The sequence below is a fragment of the Erigeron canadensis genome, chromosome 2, assembly GCF_010389155.1.
Source record: "Erigeron canadensis isolate Cc75 chromosome 2, C_canadensis_v1, whole genome shotgun sequence".
Lineage (NCBI taxonomy): Eukaryota > Viridiplantae > Streptophyta > Magnoliopsida > Asterales > Asteraceae > Erigeron > Erigeron canadensis.
In genome coordinates this window covers 29706163-29720166 of record NC_057762.1, presented here as the reverse complement: position 1 = coordinate 29720166, position 14004 = coordinate 29706163, and the positions used below count along the sequence as shown (strand labels likewise).

Sequence of the window (14004 nt, the reverse complement as noted above, 5' to 3'; positions counted from 1 at the left end):
CTTGTTTACCTTGAAAAGGAGAAAACGATACTCACCGGTGGTTGCGCATTTGTCTATAACTTGACAAATCCGGCCCGGGAGAAAGAACTTCTTGCATGATCTCAAGTCATTGAAGTCGAGATTCAAGATCAGACGGTTCCAATGTTTTGATACGTATCTGAAGCGCGATAAAGATTGTACGTACGGGTAGGTAGGTAATCGAACAAATTAAATATGTTGTTGAGAATGTCATCAGGGATATACAAGTCTTTGCCATTATTTGATATGATGAAAATGGAGTTTACGTACGAACATGAAAAACACGGATTTTATTTATCTATACTCCCTTATAAAGCAAATTAGCTTTAAGGGAGTAAGAACCTGATGTGACTAAAATACCCTCCAACTTACTACATCTATACTCTCATATCTACCAAGTTAGACTAAACTACCCTCACTAATACTGGAAAAAAAAAACACCTCTCTGTATCGATCCCTTTTTCTATCATAAACACACACAAAAAATAAACCCTAAATTGATCGACCCTTTCTCCATGTCTCTCCCTAAATTGATCCATCAAATGATTTGCCATTCGTGATCAATCCATATATACACCGCCACCAGCAGATCGATTCGTGATCGATATAGCTTTGAGTATTTTATGATATAGCGGTTAGATAGTTTAAATTTAAAATAGAGATTTTTAGTGATTAGTTTGAGTTGCTTTAGAATGTTAAGGGAAATCTCAAATTTGGTAATGCACGCAATGTGTTTGATAGAATGACTCAAAGTGTTGGGGGCTTTGATTGTTTTGCGAGGATTGCGTTAAATTATATGTTATTGATATAAGTTTATATCAGAGACAAATTGATGTAATTAGATCCTCGCCACACTCAATAATTTCACCTACTTAATAGATTTTAGAGCATGTATGGGATCTTGAGTAATATATGTACATAGTAGCCCAACAATTATGATAGTTAGACTTATTGCATTATTATGAACTAAATGTGTTCTTTTATATTTGCAGACAATACAAACTGCTTTCTTTTGTGTCAGTGAAACCAATAAGGTACAATTCTTAAGTTAAATTTTTGGAGTTTTAGCTCATTTTCTATTTTAGTATGTACTAGCTCATATCTTTAATTTATCCAATATTTTAAAATGCTAATGTCTTCACCAATATATTATATCATTCAAAATTTTGTGTCGTTTAATTTTTTTTTGCATATTCACCTATGAAAGTAGTGTAACCTTCAACATGATATTAGAGGAATGGTTACTTAATTATGAGATGAATGAATTATGGGTACAATATTGCACTAAAAGTGTTGTCAACTTTAGGTATTTACATTGTCGGTGAAGCCGTTTATAAGGTGGTTGCTACCTCAATTAGACAAAATTAGACCATCCAACCCAAGCTCATCAAGGTTAAGCTAGATTAGGATAATATAAAATGTTCATGTGATGATATTTGGCTCTCAAATTCAACGTCCATCTGTTTGTCCCATGTCGCTTTTCACTTTCATACTTTTGGTAACCAATCTATAATCCTGCAAGTATTATGTATTCAGTAAAGGTAATGATGTTTTTCTTCATCAAGCTTCAATGCCTACTTCTGGATATAATCTATTGGCAAAACTCAAAAGTTTGGCGAGTAAGATGCATAAGGTCTATAGCTTCATATAGGAAATTCATAGAACTATCATATATATTCTGCATGTGCATATTAAATTGGTTTAATCTTCGGGTTGGAAGGTATATGATGTTACAAGTCTTCCAGTGAGTATTACAATAGGTTTTATTCATTAGACATTCTATAACCCCCATACTGTTTTCTATAGTTGTTGAAGACGAACATCTGCGCGCCAGGCATGAACTAAACCCTGATCAGAGGTTCGCATACGACGCCATAATCAGGTACATTGATGGTAATATTCCAGAAGTGTTTTTCATAGATGGCCCGGGCGGAACAGGGAAAACCTTTTTGTATAATGCTCTGCTTGCTGAGGTTCGTTCCCGTGGATAGACGTTAGAACAAATCAAATACACATCTGCCTATACACAATCAACTATAGAAAACAAGGCTACCTGAGATTTAAACCTGATTTATGTCTGACTTATGTCACAATTAAGGCATAGCATGACTAATCATAGATCATCCTTTTAGCTTGCATTTTGAAATTGTTGTATTTGGCTTATCATTGCAAGATGTTGTTATTGTGTTAGTGTACTTTCGTGAGGATCTACTGTTTGCAAGAGTAAATTGATTTTTATAAGTTAGTTGAATTTAGAAAGCAAGACAACATATATGTGACATTTTGACGAAGATTTTATTATTTCAAAGGAATTTGTATTGCTATGTCTTGAAACGAATGTTATAAAACTGGTTCGAATAGCAAAAAATACCTAGCTTTGTTCGTACATCCATACGACAAGATGACACTCACCATTAATCGTGGTTTTCTAGACGTACCGTTGCAACGCGCGGACACCCATCTAATATATATATATATATATATATATAGGGGTGAGATAATTTGAGACCACCTCTTATTTTAGGACCAACTAGGACCATTGATTTTTGTACACCATCATGATCTACTACGATATACAAGACTTTTTTGTAAAAACACTAAGACTTTCCGGCGATGAATCCATAGAAAAATCATGTGTAAGTTACTTACACATGTGTAAGTGTGTAAGTTAACTTACACATGATTTTTCTGTGGGCCCGTCACTTGAAAGTCTTAGTGTTTTTACAAAAAAGTTTTGTATATCATAGTTGATCATGATGGTGGTGTGTAACTTACGAAAATCAGTTGAATTGAAAGTAACCTATATGGCAATATGCACAAATTTGACCTCTTCTTGAAACGGATGGGCCTAAAAGGTATTGGGCCTCAAATTTGGACTAACTGACTATGAACGTGGAATTTTGACTACCTAGAATCCTAGATTAAAACTAGCTTCATAGCTTGTAACGCGAAAAGAAGAAAAAATATTGCTACTGATTTTTGTATATCATATATTTTTGACTTTTTGGATTTTCTACTTATTAATATTAGCGTATCTATATAAATTTATTTATAAAAAATCCATGCAACATATAAAAAACGAATGTCACATCAAAACAAAAAAATACTTTTGTATAAACGAGTTCTAATACCTCTAAAGTGTATGGGTTTACAATATATACTTGTATATTCCAATTTACTTTATTTTTATAAGGAAAATAAAGTTTGAACACGTCCATCAGTACATGTATTTGGTCTCTCCAATGGTAACGTAATAGTGATTTGTCATTTCATAAATGTTTTGTCAATGAAAAAATCACATCATGATCACCTTTAAAGAAAGGTACAAAATTGATCTTAAGTTGTAATGGAAGATAAAACTCATTTGAAGTTTTACTCGTAATCTACATGTTATGAAGAGTTTTTTAGACCTAATCACATTTTTTTTCTTTCTCTCTTTTGCGTTTAGCATTAGAACATAACAAGTTAGCAGATAGACATAATAGCATTCTAAGAGAAATGCTTACTTCTGTTGTTACTCTTGACTTCACATTAGTTTCATGTATAAAGGATAAGCCTACACCCTCTGACTGTCGCCATTTTTTATTGCCATTGGTAGTTTACAGGATGGATGGCTATGACTTCAATTGGGGATCAATATATATGCTACCTCGGAGCTTTAGAGCTATAGTGCTAGTTGTTGCCTTGGGAATTGATGTTGTAAGGTAAAATGCATCTACGCATACAATTTATAATATCTCTCAATTCTAAAAGCCTCATATGTGATTATGATGAACATTCCAAAAAGTATCTCCTTCCTTTAGCACTTAACAATTATTCCATTATATTTCCCTTTTAGGTTTCAAACTTTTAATTAATATTTTGTTGTCTTAACATGTTGATGATATGAAATGCATTTTTGTCCGAACCTTAAAACGCGTTACACTTAGTTTGTATGTTAACAAGTTAGGTTCTTAAAATTGGTCTTTTCTAAAGTTCTCAAAAAGCAAAGCTTAAGTTGACATTGTAAATAATGTTCTCAAAAATCTTCCTAAAAGGCTAAAACCTTCAAAACTTGATATGTAGATTCTAATAATTTTCCTATTTAATCTTATCTTTTAATAATGCCACATATCATGTACTTGTAATTATGAAGACTTTTAATTTAATTATTTAAAAGGATTAATCATTATAAAACATAGACAACCAAAAAATAAATTAAAATAAACCTTGTATCACACAAATGAATTATTACTAGCTAGTACAGATGTAAGAATTTTATTAGCTTATAACAAGATTTATGAAAATAAGTTTAAACTTTTAAAAATAAGAGTTTTGTTAATGACAGCTCTAAAGACTGTCAGTATTAGTTAATTTAATGCATTAAAATAAAATACTACTTTTTATGCATGTAATAAGATGTTAATGACAACCCTTAAGACTGTTATTACCATTTTCCTAAAAATAAACACTTATATATTTTTTTTTAAAACTAGTCGGCAATGAGCTGATACTGAATTAGTTATTTATTTCGTTATTCACAAAATAGAAAAAATATAAATAAAAATAACAATAATACGGCAGTAATAGAAAATTGGACCCACATAAAAGTACCGTTAAGCTACTTGCCTCCTACAAACTCGATTCAAAAACCTCAAAAAAACCACTTCCATAAACACACATTTCATTCTACACCAAAATTATTTATAGATTAAGAAATAATCAAATGTAAAATTAAACAAAAAAACACCCCCAAAATGTCATCTTGTTCTATTGAAAATCAAAACCCTAACACTCCTTCTTCACCATGGTCAACGCTCTGGTCAAAGAACAAAAAAGTTTTCGATCACGCCGTTTTCAGCACCATTCGCCGCCGTTCTTTCTACCGGAAACCACCACCTACTCCCCGCCGTTCATCCCCACCGTCACCGGAATATTTCACCGCCGTTTCCAATTTCCCCCAATTTGAAAAAACCGAAACCCTAGTTCCAAATTCTTCTCAAATTGATTACATTTCTCAGATTCCAGAAGCAACCCAGTTGAGGATTCTGTCTGAATTTGAAGAAAGTTTTCAAAGAAGTCAAATTCATTGGTTTCTAAAAGCTGGTTGAATTTGCAGGGTAGTTTAGTGAGGTCTATTAGGGTTTTTGATTGGGGTTTTGTTGTTTCGGGGCGGATGTTTTTGCGGTTTCCGAATCTTATTGATGTTGATTTGGTTAATGGCATTGTTAGTTTTGAGAAATTGTCGAAAAGTTCGAGCCTTTTTTCGTTAGGAGGTGAGTTTGGTCCGTTTTGTGTTGATTCAGATGTTTTTTGTTTAAAGAATAGTAATTTACGAGCTGTCGAGGAAGTAGATTTGGGGTTGAGAAATTTGAGTAGAGTGTACCCAACTCTGCAAAGACTTGTTGTGATAAATTGTAGTGAGATTGGGTTATTGGATGTAGCAGAAAACTGTAGCACATTGCAAGAGCTTGCTTTGCATTGTTGTAATGATCAGGTGTTACGCGCGATTGCAGCATTTGATAATTTGCAGATATTGAAGTTGAGTGGGACTGTTGATGGGTTTTATAGCTCGTTGGTGTCGGATATTGGGTTAACTATTTTAGCTCAAGGGTGTAAGAGGTTGGTTAAGCTTGAACTTAGAGGATGTGAGGGGAGCTATGATGGAATTAGAGCGATTGGACAATGTTGTCAAATGCTTGAGGAGCTTACGCTTTGTGATCATCGGATGGATGATGGGTGGTTGTCGGGTCTTTCTTATTGTGAGAATTTGAAAACTTTGAGGTTGGTTTCTTGTAAAGGTATTGATCAAAGCCCTGGTCTTGATGAACATTTGGGGTGTTTTCGAAGGCTTGAAAGGTTGCATTTGGAGAGGTGCCAGTTGAGGGATAAGCAAAGTTTGAGGGCTTTATTTCTTGTATGCAAGTCTGTAAGAGAGATGGTTGTAAAAGATTGTTGGGGACTGAAAGATGCCATCTTCTTCAATGCCCGTCTTTGCAGGTACATTTGTAGTTTTCTTGATTAATTTGTTCTTTCGCTACTTACTGAATCTGAAAGTCATTGCTAAAGTTCTAGTTTGAATGTTTCTAACCTGTAAGTATTGTTTGAGATTGTAACTTTTCTGGTTGATCTCTCCTGGAATAGATTGTAACTTTTCTGGTTGATCTCTCATGGAATGTAGTATTAAACAAGAGAGAGTTAAATACTGCAAAATAGCTACACTTAGGCATCCAGCTTGGTGGTAATCAGAACATAGGAGTGCCAAACAGTTGGGTTGGGTAATGGGTCAAAACGTGTAATATTGAAAATTTGTTCACACTGAACTGCCAGTCCTTTTTTGTCATCTTTTCTTTTGTATTTTTAAATCTTTTTAACCCCCGTAAATATTTGTGTCTCAAATATAATCACAGAAACTATATGACTACTTTGTTGTAAGTACTTGCATACCCTTCGTTGTAACTTTTTCCCTCCGAAAATTCTAGTCGTTTGGCCCGGAGATATCTATGGAAATGCAAAAAGATACACACACTCATGACAGACAAATAGTTCTATACACTTCAGTTAATTTTAGTGTTTGTTTTGTTATTTACACATTTCCTTTTCATGTATTGTCATTCATAGATCTGTTGGTAGATACTAGTTACCCACAAATAATTACAACATTTCCTTTTTATGTATTATCATTCATATAGTGTGAGAAGAAACGAAAATGTGAAAGTGTCTCTTTTACCTGGTGCAAACACCAAAGACGGGACCAACAAAACAGATAATGATAAACAGAATCTAACTTGCATTGTTCTGCTCACAGGAGGCTAAAATTTCTCTCACTTGAAGGATGCTCGAGACTAACAACAGAAGGTCTAGAATCTGTGGTCCTTTCTTTGAAGGAGCTCGAGAGCCTCAGGGTGATATCGTGTAAAAACATAAAGGAAGATGAAGCGAGTCCTGCACTTTCAACATTATTCTATACTCTTAAGAACCTGAAATGGACACCAGATAACATATCTCTTCTTTCAACAAGTCTGTCGGGGTCTGGAATGGGCAAACGAGGGGGCAAGTTCTTCAAGAAGTTGCAAATTTGAACACCCAAGCCAGAGCTTTTGAAGTTATATTTGCACTTATAATGCTGCAACTTATGGCTTTTTGTTTATTGTAAAATTATGTACCTGAACCAACTTACCAACATATAGCACTGTATCTGTGGATAACAATGTATTAGTAGCTTTAAAATTGTTGTTTCAAGAACATGTATACTTTATGCAATTGCCAACTCTTCTGGTCTTGGTTCGATATAAATACGTTTGTGTTGGTCTTTTGAGGTTGAGATGGTCAAAGTTAAGAGGCCATTTTAATCAGTCAAGTCCAGTTTACAGGTTGAAAAAAGGACTGGATCATAGATGGACATAACAATTAAGCAGAGATGATATAAAAGAAGAGCTAGTATCATACTATCATAGAATTGCAACTTGTGATGTGTTGAGAAAATGTTAGTTATAAAATAATTATTAGTAATTGTATTTCGAAATGTGTCAGCTTGGTAAAATCAATGGCAAGCAACCTATATAGGCCGTGAGGAAAGTTCCAACCCAAGTGTAACCTAATCAGTTATCGATTGTATAAAAATTCATTTTCTTCCTATCACAAATTCTTGATTATCGGTATTCTTTTTAAATGAACGATAGTTAGAACAATTTCTATCTACATCAGTGATCGAGTTGACTGATAGCCCAATAGCTAGCTATATAATCTGCCATTGATATGTGAATTATATATGTTTTCAAGGTGAAAACAAGAATGCTGTATATGCCATATAGAAGCTTCAACACTGTACATGCGGAGGCCAATAGCCAATTAATCTTTAGAATATGTAATTGCATTTATAAATTTCCAACTAAAAAGAACAAGAAATTAAGATCCGCGATAGCTTAAAACTATATCACAATATTTGTTTACCTCTTAGAACCACAATTTTTTGATTACCATCTGCAAACATCACTTGTGTCAGAACCACCTATTTTCTCCATATAGCGATGACCAACAAAACGATGAACCATTTTTTTGAAGGTTCATGTGCCATTTCCTTTAAAATCCTCAATATTATCGGGCACCCGAAACAACTGTTTAAAACTTTTGTCATGAAGATTGTACCTTTTGATATCATCCACAGCTTTCACCACCATGAATGTATCTTCATCTTCTTCTCCTCTAACCACATCTAAGACACTGAATACATATTTATTAGGGTGCCATTTGTATTTATACGTCATGTTTGGGTAAGCAGCAGAGAGTTGATGAAGGTCCACGTGGTACTTGATAAACCACCCGGAACGATTTCTGAGCCTCTCATACACGTTAAAACGTAAAGGATTGTTCTTGTTATCATCTGCGGTATCCACCAGATGTAGATGTCCACGTGATTCCCCAAAGTAAAATGGCATAGTATCATAAATGTCATAACAATTACCTAATGCAGATGTGATCTGCCTCGAGGGCAAAGGCAAATCTTGTAACTTTTCAGTATCTAGCCTCAAGTACATTGGATTAAGACAAGACGGTGCCCAATAAAAGGCTCCATTCCAATACACACCATATCTAAACTCTGTAATGGCAAATATCAAATACCCAAATTACAAGTTTTCAATGCATGATGTACAATGGTCGTAAAACAATGTTTGGGTAAATATGATATTTCATGTTTTAGGAGGGATATATATATATGAAATTAACTCAAAATTTTTATTTATGGAAAGTCGGTATTGATTAAATGATCGTTTTTTGGAATTACTAAGTTCTATTGTTCTAATGACAAAAAAAATCTTATATACACACAAAAAAAACGATATTTACCTATCTTTTTCTTAATTTTAACCGGTCCACCATCTATCAACAAGATCATAATTTGATGTACAAAATACACATGCGGCCGATTAGATTCTCAGCCCAGCCCGATTAAAGGCCTAGTTAATTGCCCAACTTTTCAATATAAAGTGGTCACTATGTAAGTGGACAAGACCAGCCCGAGAAGGAGCAAGCCCAAGAAAATAGCTGTTTTGACGGGAAGTAGTACAAACCTATCTATCGATAAAGGTAAGGAAAGCGGGTTCACATCGCTATCTAACCGCAGACGTTACTAAGCGTGGTCTAGGTGTTCGAAGCATGATTCATCAACAGGTAAAAGGTAGAGTTCATCAGAAACCATTTCTCTCTAAGTCAAGGAAAGCGAAGCCAGCAAGGATTTTAGGTGGCTTTCGAAACATTCTTCATCGACAGGGATGAAATGCCATTACAACTTGCCCGAACGATTACTTGTTTCTGTTTTTAGAACGACATTTTATCCTACTTTTCATAATTGATAATTTTATCGTTTGAATAAACATAATCAACTATCTTAAAATATCTAAAACATAATAAATTAATATCTTATTTGTGTTTGTTTGTATTTGTGAATATTCGTTTATGAACACAATAATATATTAGTGCAAGAAATTTAATGTCGTTTTAGCAGATATATGTGGGCGAGTTGTAACGTGCAAGTGTAACATTACTTCTAATAGTATGTTAGTGCAAGGATTTTTCACTTAATATTGTTTAAAAAGTTTCTCCATGATGTTTTTGAGTTGATTTAGAAGGAAGATAACATTATTATATTTCTAATCGATCATTCTTTTTCTTTAATAAATTAAACTCAAGAACATACTGTACGAGTGTAGTAGGCCAATTAATTAATAATCAATCTTTAGAATGTGTAGTTGCATTTATAAATTTCCAACTAAAAAGAACAAGAAATTGAGACGCGCTACGTCACAATTTTTCTACCTTAGAACCACTATAACAAGAAATTAAACTATATATGAAAGGACGACAATCATGAGTTCATGACACATTACCGACCGGTGTTTGAACTAACCTATTTCCATAAGATATAACAACAACAGAAAAGGGGGAGTGCAGTGGTTGGATTTTGAACATCATAGGAAACATGCAATTCATGATAATAGAGACCAGAAGAGATCAAAAGCTTGTCAAACCGTAGAGTACTGAAACGAGGGTGAGTCAGGAGAGATTGCCAACGTTTGGAAACAGTTCTGAAACGGATGAAAGACTTTGCACAAGGGAGGCCGGCGAATAAGGATTTCGGTAAGAAGGTCATCATTAGAGCCTATAAGTTCTGCAGAGTCATAATTATATGAGTCTGAGACAGAATCATGATCGTCAGCCTGCAGCAGCAGGGGGGAGCATGATGATATTTTGAGTCGCTTGAAACTGGCTTTCTTCATTGTTTGGACGAGTTCGATTCAACAAATTAAGATAGATAGAGCGATTGTATAGGATTTGGGTTTTAATATATGTAGAGTAGGTTTTAAACTTTGAAAAATGATAATGACAACCTTAAGGGTCGTCAATAAGAGCTTATTACATGCATAAAAAGTAGTACTTTATATATCAATAACCGTCCTCTTGAATTTTCGCAAGACAAAGTACAAATTTTAATGCATCAAATTAATTAATACTAAAAAGCCTTCGGTTAAAAGCATAGAATTAATATGTGGGCTTTAAATATGGAAACTCGGTATTGATTAAATAATGCTTTTAACGAATCGCTAAGTTTATAAACACAAATAAAGCATTTTTTCCTCCAATTTAAACTTAAAAATATATGTGGAAAAAAAATTAATAAATCAAGACTAGTACTAAGAAAAATAATTGAAAGGACTAGACTCGATAACTGAAAACACGAGAATTTTTTTTTTTTTTTACAGCAACTCCCCATTGCGGCGCAGTGGGGTTAGACACCACCCACTGCGCCGCAGTGGGAATCCTCGGTCTTGCGGTGCAATAACCCCCACTGCGCCGCAGTGGGATTTTTCTGACCCAGACCTGAGTAAAAATCAGCAAATTTACACCTTGATCAAACTTCAAACTATACAATTCACTTGACCAACTTTCATAAACTCATTCTCAGAAATTCCAACAACTATATAGACATCTTTTAAGACTTAATTACAACATCAACTTGTTTAAAATCTCGTAAACACCATCAATGGGTCATTCACCCATTTTGACACTATTTTCATCCAATATGCAACCATCCAAACTTCCAAAAGCTTTACACTTGATCGTTTACAGAAATTTAACAAAAGTACGACCTTTAAAACTAAATGTACCAAGAGCCATGAGGGGAGGGATTACTAAGCCTCTAACCAAAAGATTTTCATTCATCCATGAATGACCTAAATACCTCCAAGTCTTGCAAAAAGCTTTACTTCTAACACTTCAAGCTTTAATCAACAACTAATTCCTTCTTCCGGAACTACCTATAAAAGATAAACAACTAAAATATAAGCAAAGTCTTAGTGAATATACTTGCATACATTTATGAACACGAAGAAGGGCAAAGTACAAGGACTATTACATGTAACCTATGACACCGTCATGCCACATTTACATGCTCACATTGCACACTAAACGCTATACATGGATCCATATAAGCTAAACAATCATAACAACAACTATTATCGGGATTCTTAGGCCCCGGGGGTTCTTAGGCTTCATAACAAATCAACTATCGGGATTTTTAGGCGCTGGAGGTTCTTAGGCCTCATAAACACTATGCCCCAAGATGGGCCTACGCCAAATCAATTACCACACATGGATAAACAAACTTCAACATAATGTGGTCAATTGACCCAATGTATACATAAAGGTATGCCAATATACTCACCTCCTCCGCAACTTGAACAAAAACGCTAAAACGATAATGCACAAACAAGCTTCAACCTATGATCATAACATAAAAGTGCATAAGCTTACATTCACAACTTGAGTAGCTCAACCTAGTCATACTCAATCACTAGCCTTTCTAAACCCAAACCTAACCCATTTGTCATTGAGTTACTTTCATTCTCAACAATAACACTAGGTAATTTAACCTACCATTTTCATCAACATTTCAATAACTAGTAATAACTCATCTTTTCTCATGAACTAAAATTATCACATGAACTTATCAATTTCATAATGAAACTCAACACATAACTCAATGACAAACTAGGTTATCTAAGGAATTGGGGAAATTTAACCATAATTTATATTCTAGCAAAAAACCCCAAATTGGTTCACTCCATGAACCCTAATTCAAAAGAAAGATGAAAAACTCAATTAAGGGAAATCAATACCTCCACAATGGAAGACAATAGATTAGGGTTTTCAATTCACAATTCCTTCCCTTTTTCCCTTAAAGTTTCGGCCACCACCACAAATCCTCAAACCCTAACTTTTCAATTTTGCTTGATGAGGATTATTTGTGATGATTATTATTATAATTTCTATCTTGAATTTGAAGAAATTTAGCTTTGATTTGGAAGAATTAAGAAGAAGTTGCATGAAGAATGGTGAAGAGCAAAATGGAAGTGTGAGTCATAGGAGAAGAATTTGGCTGGCACTTCATGGCTTGCCACACCCCTTTCTCATATTTGTGGGTATTTTACCCGCTATCCGTTAAAGTTCCAACTAAATTAACCCCAAATCTAAAAATAAAATACTAGGAAATTAATTTAATGTCAAAACTATAAAAAGGGGTTAATTTCTTTACCTTAAAAATTTTGGAGTGTTACAATTATTTTTCAAGCGATATATAGATAAAATAGCACTACAAAGCGAAAAAACGGAGGGGGTCGGGGACCCCGTCCTTAATAAGACCCGTCCTTGGTTGGAAACAAGTTTTGCTACGAAACAAATTCCTCGTGTATAGTCAACATGCTAGAGATTACAAGTACAACTCTAGAGGTGGTAAGATGGATGGATCGGCCATATTGACTAAGGGGTCGAAAATGGTACTCATAATTCTTTAGTTGAGATTATCTTGGCTTTGTTGAAAAGGGTTATCTTTAATAAAACCCTAGTTAATTTATGAAACGAAGTTACAAATCACACCCTACATATAGGCAATACATCGGTTTCCTCTAAATTAGAGTTAGGTATATTAAGAGGCATGCTCCTCACACCAATTTTATCGTTCAGGAAAAAAAAAAAAAGTTACTTCCCACTTATTTGACCCATTTACTTTGAGCTCTTTTATTTACCCATTTTGGCCATTTGCTATATCTGTGGAACTTGTGGATTACAACTTACTAAAATTTGTGGAAAAAGATAACTTGCCTCAGTTACCGTATTTTTAAATAAAGTTTTATTGTAACTTGTATTTTAAATTCAATTTTTGGGACTGGGCTGGGCAACAAGCAAAATCCATGAATTCATGGAAGAAATCCGCAGACTTGTCATTCCACAACCCTTGTGTAAAGCATTTGGTAGTTGATATTAGAGATTAGAATGAATGCAAAACAAGTCAGGTAGTTTATGTTAAAACACCCATTACAAATTTTATATGGATCCGACTGATTAAACATACATATAATAGCATGGTGAAAACAATAATATACGGCATGGAGGCTTTCACACCATGCGTACCTGAATCTAAAATCTCTATGTACAAATTAGTTAATACAAGCAACAACGATCTTTTTGCTATATGAAACATATAAGGACTTCAGATCATTTTTTTTTTTTTTGTTAGGAGATCTGATTTACAATAGCATACAATCAGCCATTGACATGTGTTTTATATATGTTTTCATGGTGAATCTATACCAATTAATAATCTTTAGAATATGTAATTGCATTTATAAATTTCTGAAGGAATTGAGATGCATTAACTTACACAATAAGCTTGAAGCTACATCACAATTTTCCAGCAAAAGGACGACAATCATAACACATATCCAACATTACTACTGGTGTTATAAAGGACCTATTTTCTCTATATAACGATGACCAAAGGAATCATATAATGCATAGTCAATATTATCGGGGATACAGAATAGCTGTTTGAAACTTTTGGCCCGAATATTGTACCTCTTAATATCTTCACCTCTAACCACATCTAACACTCTGAATGCATAGTTATCAAACCAGTGGTCGTCATGCGTCATGTATGGGTAAGCAGCAGAG

The 14004-nt window shown here is 34.1% G+C and overlaps 1 long non-coding RNA gene and 1 pseudogene across 1 annotated transcript; both read left to right on the top strand.

Moving 5' to 3' along the window:
- LOC122586352 lies at positions 1–2081 on the top strand. Its single transcript, XR_006321961.1, has 3 exons — positions 1–190; positions 1011–1052; positions 1825–2081. It is a non-coding gene; the product is annotated as an uncharacterized LOC122586352 (long non-coding RNA).
- A 2600-nt stretch (positions 2082–4681) lies between these two features.
- On the top strand, positions 4682–7239 carry LOC122589480 (annotated as a pseudogene).
- Positions 7240–14004: the final 6765 nt, after the last annotated feature.